Here is a 12,017-nt window from a genome sequence, read left to right as displayed (position 1 = left end):
TTTTTTATGAATCAAATTCGTGTGTAAATAGAGTAAGAGGGAGGATGAAGATATGGAGTGAATGAAGAGGAACAAGAGTGCTTGTATTTATAGTTGAAATCCTGCCGACAGACCGAGGAAATTCCGACGGAATTCCGACGCCAACGGCTAGTTCGTCGGAATTTCCTCGGAATTTTTAAAATCCCCCAACGGCTATAATATATCCTCGGAATTCATCGGTTTTTTCCGAGGAATACATTTTTCCTCGGTATTTCATAAGAATATTCCGACGGATTGATATTTCTTCGGAATTCCGTCGGTATATTCCGAGGAAATTCCGAGGAAACCAAATTTTGGGTTTCCTCGGGATATCCTCGGAAATTCCTCGGGAAATTCCGAGAATTTCAATTTCCGTCGGAATGTCCGTCAGAATACCGCTGTTTTCTTGTAGTGTCTATTTGATTCTATCTTAGTGTATGCATCAACTAAAAGCTGTTGAAACAATCTTCCAGACATTAAAATGATCGGAGATTCACCAAACCTCTCTTGTATACGAAACGCAAAAAACTCACGCATGGTTATCGTTTTCCTTTTCCTCCCTTTCTTATCAAGGAAGCCGATATCTATGCCCAATCTAAAACCATCCTCACCAAAGGGAACCAACAACGGATATTGTGAGGGCAAATAAGCTGGATGCAGCTCACTTATTCTTTGTAGTTTTCCAGTACTACTCTCAAGGATAATGTCACGATTTTCCATTGATTTTTCAAAATCCCCAGGAATTAAAGCTGCTACATCATTTTCAGTTGGAAGATTATACGTTCTACCATCTGTGGACCTTCCACTTGCGAGAACCAATCTCATACGCCGACCAGCACCAGAAACTTCTAGTCTCTCACGTGCTGATCGAAAGGCACCTACATAACAACTATTAGCATCCAACATATTCTTCAAAATTTCAACAATCTGTCGTTTGATTTTTTCCGTCGAACCGGTTCTCCTATTCAAAATCAGGATGACATATTAGATTCCCCAAGATATAAATTCAAAAGTTAAAAAAAAAATGATTTACCCATAAGCAGCCATTCTATTGGAAATCTCATTTGCAGTATCGTGTATATAGAGTTGTAGGAACGCAGGATTCTTGCCAGGGCCAGGCAACATATCTCCTATCAAGTGGTAATTTTCTCCGCATAGTTGAAATAAATAAGGTCCAGCACCATTATTGATGGAATTATTGACTTTACCACCAAGTGAAGTAAATAACATCATATTGTACGCTCTAATGAATTCTCTAAAGTGATTCCTCATTTCACCCTTATTGTAAAGAAGTTTCAACAATGAAGTTGGTGGTGCTCTAAGAAGAGGTAGCTTGACTTTTCCTTTATGGCAACACAAAGTAAATAATGGTTTGGCACTTATAAATCTTTTATTTATTCTTTCATCAAACCACATATAAGCTTGGCAATAATCACACATGTAGGACGGATCGCCATCGTCATAATAACCTGATAAAATTTTATTAATATTTTAATATAATATAGATGATGAATTTACAAAAAGAGAACCATAATTACCATTATCAGTGAGACCTATGGGAGCAAATATTCCTTCATCAAGTAATATATCTGAGCGAGTGTTTTTTCTTTTTCGATGAACCCTACGAACATTATTTTGATTGCGATTTACATGATTTTCATCTTCATCGGACTCTGAATCCGTGGCCACAAAACAAACGAAATCATCTGTATCGTTTGTTTGTTTTCAAAGTATCTGAATTTAAACATATACTCCCTCTGTTTCTAAAATGAGGATTTTCTGGAGTTATTTTTTGTTCCAAAATAATAGATTTTTTAAAATTTTAAGGTACTTTTAATAGTTAATGTTAATAAATTGTATGTTTTTAAGAAAAATTAATTGAAAATATTTGAATTGATTAAATACTATTGGTTGATGGTTATTGAAAAATATATAGTGAAATAAACAATAAATTTAATTGTAAATATTTATTATATTCTTAATATGCGTGAAGACTATAGAACCTTTTTTTTAGGAACAGAAGTAGTATTATATTAGAACCTTGATTTCATTGAGTAATATATTATATTTAATACAAAATTTAGAAAGTATACCAGTGTTCTGTGATCTCTTATATTTCAAAATATTCATTCTTTTCTTTCTTGCAAGTTTGCCTTTCATCTGTTTTTCATACGTCCGGTAATGGCACATTGCATTGGTATTGGTGGAGCATAAGCATGAGCTTTTGTAGTGACGCCTATTAGAAAAACTTACAATTGTTAAAAAAAACGTACATACTGTTAACCAACTACATATAAACTCAAAATAATATTTACATACGTCTAGTAAAAGCTGGAAGCGGTGTTGTTTTTTTGGAGAAAATTGCATTTTAAATACCGAGAGTATCACTTTCTGACACTTTAAACACTAAAGTTTTTTGACTAACACTTTAAATCTTCAAAGTGACATTTATATCATAATAAACCTCCAACGACGTTTTCCTGTTCATAGGCAACCGGTACTGTTCATTTTCCAAGTTAAAATGATGACGTGTCGGTTTTTTTTTCTTAAAAATAAAAAAAAATAAAATAAAAATACGTAAAAAATACATAAAATACATAAAAATTCGAATGAAATTGGAAAAAAATATAAAAAATTCAAAAAAAATTAAAAATTAAAATAAAAATTCAAAAACATAAAATTAAAATTTCAAACTTAAAAATAAAATAAAATATTAAAAATTCTAAAAATAAGATCTAAAATTAAAATGTCAAATTTTAAAACGAAAATAAAATTTTAAAAATTCTAAAAATTCGAAAATATGTTCTAAAATATTTAAAAAATAATAATTTGAATTTTTTCTTTATTTATTTGTATTTATATATTTAGAGCATAAGAGTCTTTTGCATCTTCAATGAAACATTTTGGTCATTTTTTTCTTAGAAAATATTTTTGGGACAAAACTCAAAATAATTTATTTGAGAGAATTATTAGCCCTGTGTGTGGCCACCATCAATTAACATGGAGTGAAATTGGCGGCCCCCCAAGAAGCTTTTCGCGAAGTGTACTTATGCGCTAGTCGGACTATGTAAGGTGTCTGGATATCTGGATTATCAAAAAAAGTTTTTGATGATAGCAAGTTTTGATATATTGTTTATGATGGTGGCAAGTTTTGATATCATCATAAGTGACAGTCACTTTCATTGGATGAAACTTTAAAATAAATATAATTTTTATGGTTAAATATTTATAATTTTAATTTTTAATTTTGAAGTTTTAATTTTAGATCTTATTTTAGAATTTTTAGAATTTTAAAATTTTATTTTCTTTTTTAAATTTGATATTTTAATTTTAGATCTTATTTTTGAATTTTTAATATTTTACTTTATTTTTAAGTTTGAAATTTTAATTTTTTATGTTTTTTGAATTTTCAGATTTTTTAAAAATTTTGTGTTGAATCTTTTACAATTTTTTTCAATTTCATTCAAATTTTTCTGTATTTTTTATTTTTTATTTTAAAAGAAACCGACACGTCATCATTTTGACCTGTAAAATAAACACTACCGGTTGTCTATTAACAGGAAAACGTCTTTGGAGGTTTATCCTACTATATAAAAGGAGCTAAATCATTGCTTCCTAAGCCTATCCACATGTGCACAAATATTCGGGACCAACCAATATGCAAGGTCATCACGAAGTGGGTTTGCAATTAAAAAAAACGAAATCTTCGCGGCCCAGTCCATAGCCTCATCTCGCAGCCTCTCTTGATACGGATTTTTTCACAGCCCATTAAACCCAACTCCCAGACCAATCCAGAGACGCTCTTACGGTTCGGGTTATATCGCCCCTTTCTCTGAAATCATCATCCCTGACCCTAAGCGCTGTCTCGATCTCTTTCTCGATTCTCTTCCTCTCCCCCAACTCATCTCCCATAACGCCTCCGATGAGAGTGCTGGTACTTCAATGTGCTCTCATAAATCCTCCATTCAAGATCCCTACAGACCTTCCACATCCCCTCTCCGTCACGATGATATCTAGATCCTTATTTATACCCTTACCTCAGATCGTAAAATCCATACCCTTACCTCAGATTGTAAAATCCATACCCTCATCATGGCGAAAACGGCGAAAACGACCGCGATCCGCACCGGCGAAGCTTCTCCTCCTCTTCTCTTCCGACATGTTTCACCAGGGCCAGACGATTCCACCTTGAAATTTAGGCTTCTTCATTTCTGGGAAGCTCGCAAGAATGTCAAAGGAGGACCAGGGATCCTTCTTGGGATCGAGATGCTTATGATCGATGTGGAGGTATGTCTTCATTTTTCATTATATTAGCGAACATTAGATTGAGATGTTAGCGTATGTTGGAAAACAAAAACTTGATTGATTAAAATAAAAACTTGATTGATTCGTTTGAATTATATTACCGTCTCTTTGATTGGTTTTCCTTGGCCTCTTTTCGAGAGAAAAAATTGATTGATTCGTTTGAATTATATTAGCGTATCTTCGATTGATTAGAGAGATTTGTTTATGTTGCTTTAAATGCATATAATTTTAATCACTCTGAAAAAAACACTTGGTTTAGCTTATCTTTTATTATATATTAGCTTATCTTTGATTGGTTTTTCTCTTTCATTATTCACTTGAGAGTGCTTTGATAGAGATCATATTAGTATAGAACATGGCTTCATGTAATACCAAAACTGTAAAGTTTGTTTTTGTTGGCGCTTATAATTTTAATCACTTTGGAACAAATTGATTGATTCATTTGAATTATATTAGCGTATCTTTCATTGATTAGAGAGATTTTTTTCTGTTGCTCTAAACGCTTATAATTTTAATCACTCTGAAAAAAAACACTTGGTTTAGCTATCTTTGAGTGGTTTTCCTCTTTCATTATTCACTTGGGAGTGCTTTGATAGAGATCAGATAAATATTTGAACGCTTATAATTTTAGTTGAACGCTTTCAACTGACTCGATATTGTAGAGTTGTGACTCTTTTAATGTATTCAATGTCACTGAAATTCTTTTTGATCCACAATTACCAGAAGTGCTTGATTTCAAATCTAAGTTGCCCAATGAAGATTTGCGGGGAAAATCGGAGAGATTTTAGAGAGAGAAAGGATAAATGAGGAAGAAGGACGGAGAAACGTTTTATATTTAATGAAACCGATGGAATGAGAGTCGTCGAAATTCCGTCGGAATCCTCTTTTGGCGGTGCGCGAATATTTTTGGCGGTTCGATTTCCCAGGTAAGTGAATTTTTCGACGGATTTCCGACGAAAGAAACGATTCTGTCGGAATTCCGTCGGAATATTTAGAGAAATGTGAATGTCCAAGTTACGATGCAGGGAATATGTTCTATCCGTCGGAAATCCATCGGAATTTTCCGACGGATTTCCGACGGATAGAACATATTCCCTGCATGATTTCTGACTGGTTGGTGCGGGGGTTGTCGGATATTCGTCGGGATAATCCTACAGATTTCCGACGGCTCAAGATTTGTGGTTTCAATATTTATTTTGATGATAAATATTACTAATCTTTGATAATAATTATATGATTTGTAGGGATTTCATGAAAAAAATATTTATAGAAATCGATATAACACAAAATTAATATTGTTAAATTAGATAACCGCAACATGTTTGTTTAAGTATATAACTGTTTACATTAAGTATACGGTGATAAATTTTGGTAAATAATTTTTTACATTGAAAAAGTTAAAACTATTGTAACTGAACATTTTTTAACACACTTAGTATGTGTTACTCGGACATTTTCGGTATCTATTCACACATTTATTTTGATAATTTGCTTTCAAAAATGAACTTCCGTCGGTAATCAGTGGGAAATTTCCGACGGATTTCCGACAAGGTTTAGTTATTCGTCAGAAATTCGTCGGTAAACTTCGATGCAATTCCGGCGGATACCCAAACCTCTAATCGAAACCTCAAATTTTTGTAAGCGTCGTAATTCCGTCGGAATATTCCCACTGATTACCGACGGATAGCTAAATCTCATAACGAAACCCCAGAGTTTGCGGTCATAGGAATTTTGTCGGAATATTCCTACAGAATTCCGACGCGTTTTAAAAAAAAATCTATTTCCCAGACAGCAAAATTTATTAAACGAAATAACTCCGATATATTTTTAAAAACTACAGTTATATTTATTTTGGATTTGGAACAACATTCTATAAAAAACTCCAATAATTTATAAAAGACACTACAATTACTAGTTTTCCAATTTAACATAAATGAAAAAAACATAAATAACTTATTAAAAATACATATACGATTACACAAATCTACTCAGAATCTGTAGATTCCGAAGAATCAGAATCAGAATCTTCGTCAAACTCTCCAACCTCAGCCTCTGACTCGGAGTGCACAACAGCATCATCGCCAAATTCGGTTAAATCGACGACGAGTTCAACATTTGCTAAATCTTCAACTGGGTTTACGTTGCTGGTAGAGTTTGGTTGCAATGGGTCATTATCAGAACTTCCATGTACTCGTCCTCTTGGATTGATTGACATAACAACGATCCAAGGATCGTCTCTGTACGTAACCCGAGGGTATCTGATGTAGCAAACCTATAATTTAAATTTTGTTATTAGCAAGTAATATGTGAAATGATAATTATATTGATTAACTATTATGAATAAATTGACATACCTGATCAGCTTGCGAAGCAAGAATGAAAGGATCATAATATTACAGTTTCCTTCGCGAATGTACTGATGTAACACCAAATGCGTCGGTTTTCACACCTCGATCTGGAGTGTTATCATACCAATCACAATAGAATACAGTGCACCGCAATCCAACCATACCGGGATACTTGATTTCCAATATTTCTTTTATGTTTCCATAGTACACATCGTCATCGGATGAAGACGAAACACCAGCATCATAAATTGTCCTAGAACGACCTTCCTTATGAATTGCGAATGCATATCCCCGAGTACAATATTTCGGATATGACTTCACCATATAGTTTGGTCCACACACAAATTCGCATATCCAATCATCAAATATTTCACCTCTAGCCACACCTTCCGTCACCTATAAATATGAAGCATGTTAATTAGTACATTATCAGTGATATGTTACTGCATTAAATAACTAATTTCTTGCACACACTTACATAATTAAGAAGCCATCCAGCAAATTCTTTCAGCTTGACTTGTTCAAGTTCCTCTTCTGTTGCGTGTCTGTAAGTGAATCGCATCTCTGCCATATAAATCTTGTAAAAAAATATCATGTCATTAATCTAAAATCCAATTTATTAATATAATCTTATTAATGAAATAAAATTATTTACCTCTCATATTGTAGAATGTCTTCGCAGTTAGTAAGCAAATATGTGTGCAAATGAGCGTGCTCCCTCTCAGTAAGTCTGCGGTTCTTAGGTTTTCCACTAAGTCGTCCAATATCCGTGAAGATGTTCGGGACGTAAACATAATATGTTGCTCTTTCCTCTCTGTCATCATGTCGAGCAGGTCTTCGGTTCTTTGTCTGCACTTCTGATGGAAAGTAATTTTCAGCAAAGTTTGAATTTTCTTCGTTGATCACCTGTGCGATGATAGATCCTTCAACCTTGCTCAAATTTTTGACTTTCTTCTTCAGGTGAAACATATAACGCTCAAAAAGATACATCCATCTATACTGCACATGACCACCAAATTCCAATTCTCTTGCGAGATGAATAGCAAGATGTTCCATGACATCAAAAAAATGAAGGAGGAAATATTTTCTCAAGGTTGCATTGGATCACAGCTATGTTATCCTTCAAATTTTTTATACCCTCTTCAGCGACTGATCTCGTGCATAAATCGCGGAAGAAAGCACTTATCCCTGCATACATATAAACTAAACAAATTCCATTATAAGTACGTTAATAAGAATAATAAATTAATATGACAACCAACTAAAAAGGTTAAAATATAAAATACCTGCGACTGCTTCATGAACATTTTGTGGTAAAAGTCCTGAAAAGGCAAACGGAAGGAGGCGCTTCATCATTACATGACAATCGTGAATCTTCAAGCCAATAAACTTTTCTTCACTTCTATGGACACAGTTGCGCAAATTAGACGCATAACCGTCTGGAAATTTGACACTCTCTGAAATTCAATTAAAGAACTCCTCTTTCGCAGCTTCATTTAACCGGTATATGGGAACATGATCCTTGCCGTTCTCATCAACGTGAAGTTCAGACCGATCACAAATATCGACCAAATCCAGTCTTGACTTCAAATTATCCTTCGTTTTACCTTGGACATTAAGGATTGTGTTCATCAAATTGTCGAAAAAGTTCTTCTCAATATGCATGACATCTAAATTATGCCGCAACAGATGATCCTTCCAGTATGGAAGATCCCAGAAGATACTTTTTTGTGCTAGTTGTGAAGTAAACCAGCATCATCAACTGGAACAAGTTCATGTCCACCTACGTCTGGCGTCCTAGCCGCACCAAAATCTCTGAACTGTTTCAACAAATCATCCCCACTAATTTCAAGAGGAGGACTGTCAAAGACCTTCTTGTTCTTCGTAAACAAAGTCCTACTCTTACGATATGGATGATCGGGTGGTAGAAATCTTCTGTGACAGTCAAACCAACAGAATTTCCTTCCGTGTTTTGGAAAGCATTTGTGCTATCTTGGCAATGTGGACATGACAACCTTCCATGTGTTGTCCATCCAGATAACATACCATATGCTGGAAAATCACTTATTGTCCACAAAAGTACTGCCCGCATCTGAAAGTTTTCTTTACACGAAACATCGTATGTCTCAGCACCATGCGTCCATAGTTGTTACAACTCATATATCAATGGCTGAAGAAACACATCAAGTGATCTCTTAGGATGCTCTGGCTCGGGAATGAGAATGGAGAGAAACAAAAACTCTCGTCGCATGCACAAACTTGGGGGTAAATTGTACGGTGTCATAATTACTGGCCATAGAGAATATTGTCTTCCATGCTTTCCAAAGGGGTTGAAACCATTGGTACATAATCCAAGATATACATTTCTTCTCTCATGCGCAAATTCTGGATATGTTGATTGAAAATGTTTCCAAGTTTTTGCATCTGAAGGATGTCGAATCTGACCATCGTCTGTGGAGTGTTCTGCATGTCATCTAATTGGTTGGACTGTGCGTTCAGACTGATAAAACCTCTTCAATCTTTCCGTCAAAGGCAAATACCACATCCTTTTGTATGGCACCGGAATTCTTCCACTCATATCATGATAACGAGGTTTTCCGCAAAATTTGCAGTTATCCCAATTCCCATCATCTCTCCAATATATCATGCATGGCGATGCATACATCTATCACCTCATACGGTAAATTAAGACCCGCTACAAGTTTCTGAACCTCATAGTATGAACCATGTGCGAGATTATCCTCTGGCAGAGCACCTTTAACAAAATCAGCAATCGCATCAACATATTCTTCAGCCAAATTATAATCTATCTTAATATCCATCAATCGAGTTGCAGATGATAAAGGTGAATGACCATCTCTACATCATTTGTACAAAGGTTGTTTTCCTGCTTCCAACATATCAAAAAATCTTCTAGCTTCTACATTGGGTTCTTCCCCTCTATAATGATCATTTACCATCTGTTCGGTACCTACACTATAATCTACTTCCGTTCTAGGTTCTTCTAACCTATCCACAGTCTGAGGTTCGCTACTACTACTACTACTACCATATTCATAACCAGTAGTTTCTCCATGAAGATACCAAACTTTATAATTTGTCATAAACCCTTTCATATATAAATGAGTCCAAACATCCCATTCCCTTAAACTCCTATTATTTTTGCAGTAAAAACAAGGACATCTTAACATACCGGTATTTGCTTCTGGTTGTTGTTGAACAAACGTCATGAATTCGGTAATGCTTTTTGCGTATTCTTCCGTAAGTAAGTTGGTGTTTGGTTCCATATGAGGTTTATCCATCCACGAACGAAAATAATTTGAAGAAGACATGATTTTTTCGAATTTGTAGAATGAAGAGAGTGAAGAAGGTGAAGAGAGAAAGCAGAGTGAATGAGGTGAATGAGGTGAATGAGGGGAGCTCGTATTTATAGAAAAATATGCCGACACTTCCAACGAAAGTATCGTCGGAATTCCGTCGAAAATCTGAAAATTCAAATGGCTATAAAACGGTAAAAAAATGCCGTCGGAATTCCGTCGGAAAGTTTTGGATTGTTTGTCGGAAATTCGTCGGATATTCAATAATTAAAAATATTTTCAACGGTCAAAAATATTCCTTGGAAATTTGTCGTTTATTTTCGACGACTTATCGACAAAACCAAAATTATCGAACTATCGTGTAACGGTTATTTACATCCCTCGATATTTCGTCGCTTTGCCGTCAGAAATTCCCGACAAGCACATATTTCGTCGGAATTCCGTCGAAAAATACCGACGAATTTCCAACCACTAGTATATTTAGCCTTTCGTCGGATATGCGTTGGAAAATCCTCGGGATATACCTACGATTTTCTTCTCCGTCGGAATTTCCGTCGGATTTCGCCTTGTTTTCTTGTAGTGTTCAATGTATATTTTATCTTATAGTTTTAACCTTATAAGGACATGCTTTCTAATATACGTTATATATATGACAGATATATAAATATTAAACAAAATAATCAAATAATCAAATAAAATTATAAAAATATTAACAAATAAGCAGAAAAATCTAATGTGATGGAGAAGTCGACACATAAGCCAAATCACTTCATAAATAATAGTATATAGATAGATAGATATGATATTTTTTTGTTAGATAGTGTATTTATATTTTTTGTATGGTTATAGGACTAAATTTCCATAAAATTTAACACTATACACTTGCTTGTATACGAAATTTGAAAATTATTTACTTATCATATATTACATTGGTTATTGATCAAAAATAAAAACATACAAATAGAATGTCAGCCCAACCCGTGGTCCGCAGATCCGACTTATATAGGCCCGTCACACGACTGGTCTAGACAGGCAATTTGGTGTTTATTGTTGGGGTCAAAATCGGTCACGCTGGAATCAAAGTCTGGAAGTCCGTAAAAATCGGTATGAACGTTTTTACGAAGAGTAATCTTCGTAAATAAATCTTTACGAAGAGCCTTGCGGTAAAATCTTATTCGAATCTCGGTCGAACCAAATACCGGCTGTTCCAAGGCAATCGACACGTATCTAAACCAGTCACGGACAAGCTCGAGTATGGCGATCGGACCACGACAAGCCAAGCACGATTGCTACACAGCGACCAAGCATGCACACTGCTAGGTCGCTACGTAGCGACCGAGCTCGAGCCAAGCTCGGTCGCTACGTAGCGACCGAGACCGAGCACGCGTCCTGCTCGGTCGCTACGTAGCGACCGAGCACGTGCGCGTTTCGATCGTTACGAAGCGATCGAGCTTTCCCGAAACGTCGATACGACACGAATACATGCATTCTCGTCTACTCTTTAATGCTATCGCCCGAAGACCGTAGCAAACCCATTTCATGTTTCTCGTCATTTGAAGTCATCAATCGAACTTAACGATAAAAACCGCAGAAAGTTGGTTTTTATCGAAAGAAGCCGTAATAAGCATTCCGAGTCAAAAGACGGCCCAAAGAGACCTAAGACGTGATTCGAAGCCCACTTGCGATTTCTTAACCAAAAGCCCGTAAACCATAGGACGGTTTATGCTTGGTTCGCAAGAAAAGATAAATGTCAAGTTTCCGCGGATAAATACGAAGTTTTGGAAGATAATTACAAAGATCGGGAAAAATGGAATATCTTCATTTTTAAGCTATGACGGCTTAAGGGCAGAAGGGGAAAAGCGTAAACCGACCTAGGAGCGAGTATATAAGGAGTCCTAGGCGAGAGGCACTGGGAGAACTCTCGGCATTTAGAAACTTTGAGGCATGATTCTCGACATGCTCTGTTTCTATGACTGGCACCCGATTACCAGACGAACGCGCACAAGCAGTTCGATCTCTTGGTTCACTC

This window comes from Brassica oleracea, chromosome C5 (genome assembly GCF_000695525.1).
Source record: "Brassica oleracea var. oleracea cultivar TO1000 chromosome C5, BOL, whole genome shotgun sequence".
In the NCBI taxonomy this organism is placed as follows: Eukaryota; Viridiplantae; Streptophyta; class Magnoliopsida; order Brassicales; family Brassicaceae; genus Brassica; species Brassica oleracea.
The sequence above is the reverse complement of the archived record's forward strand: the minus strand, read 5'-3'. Positions refer to the sequence as shown.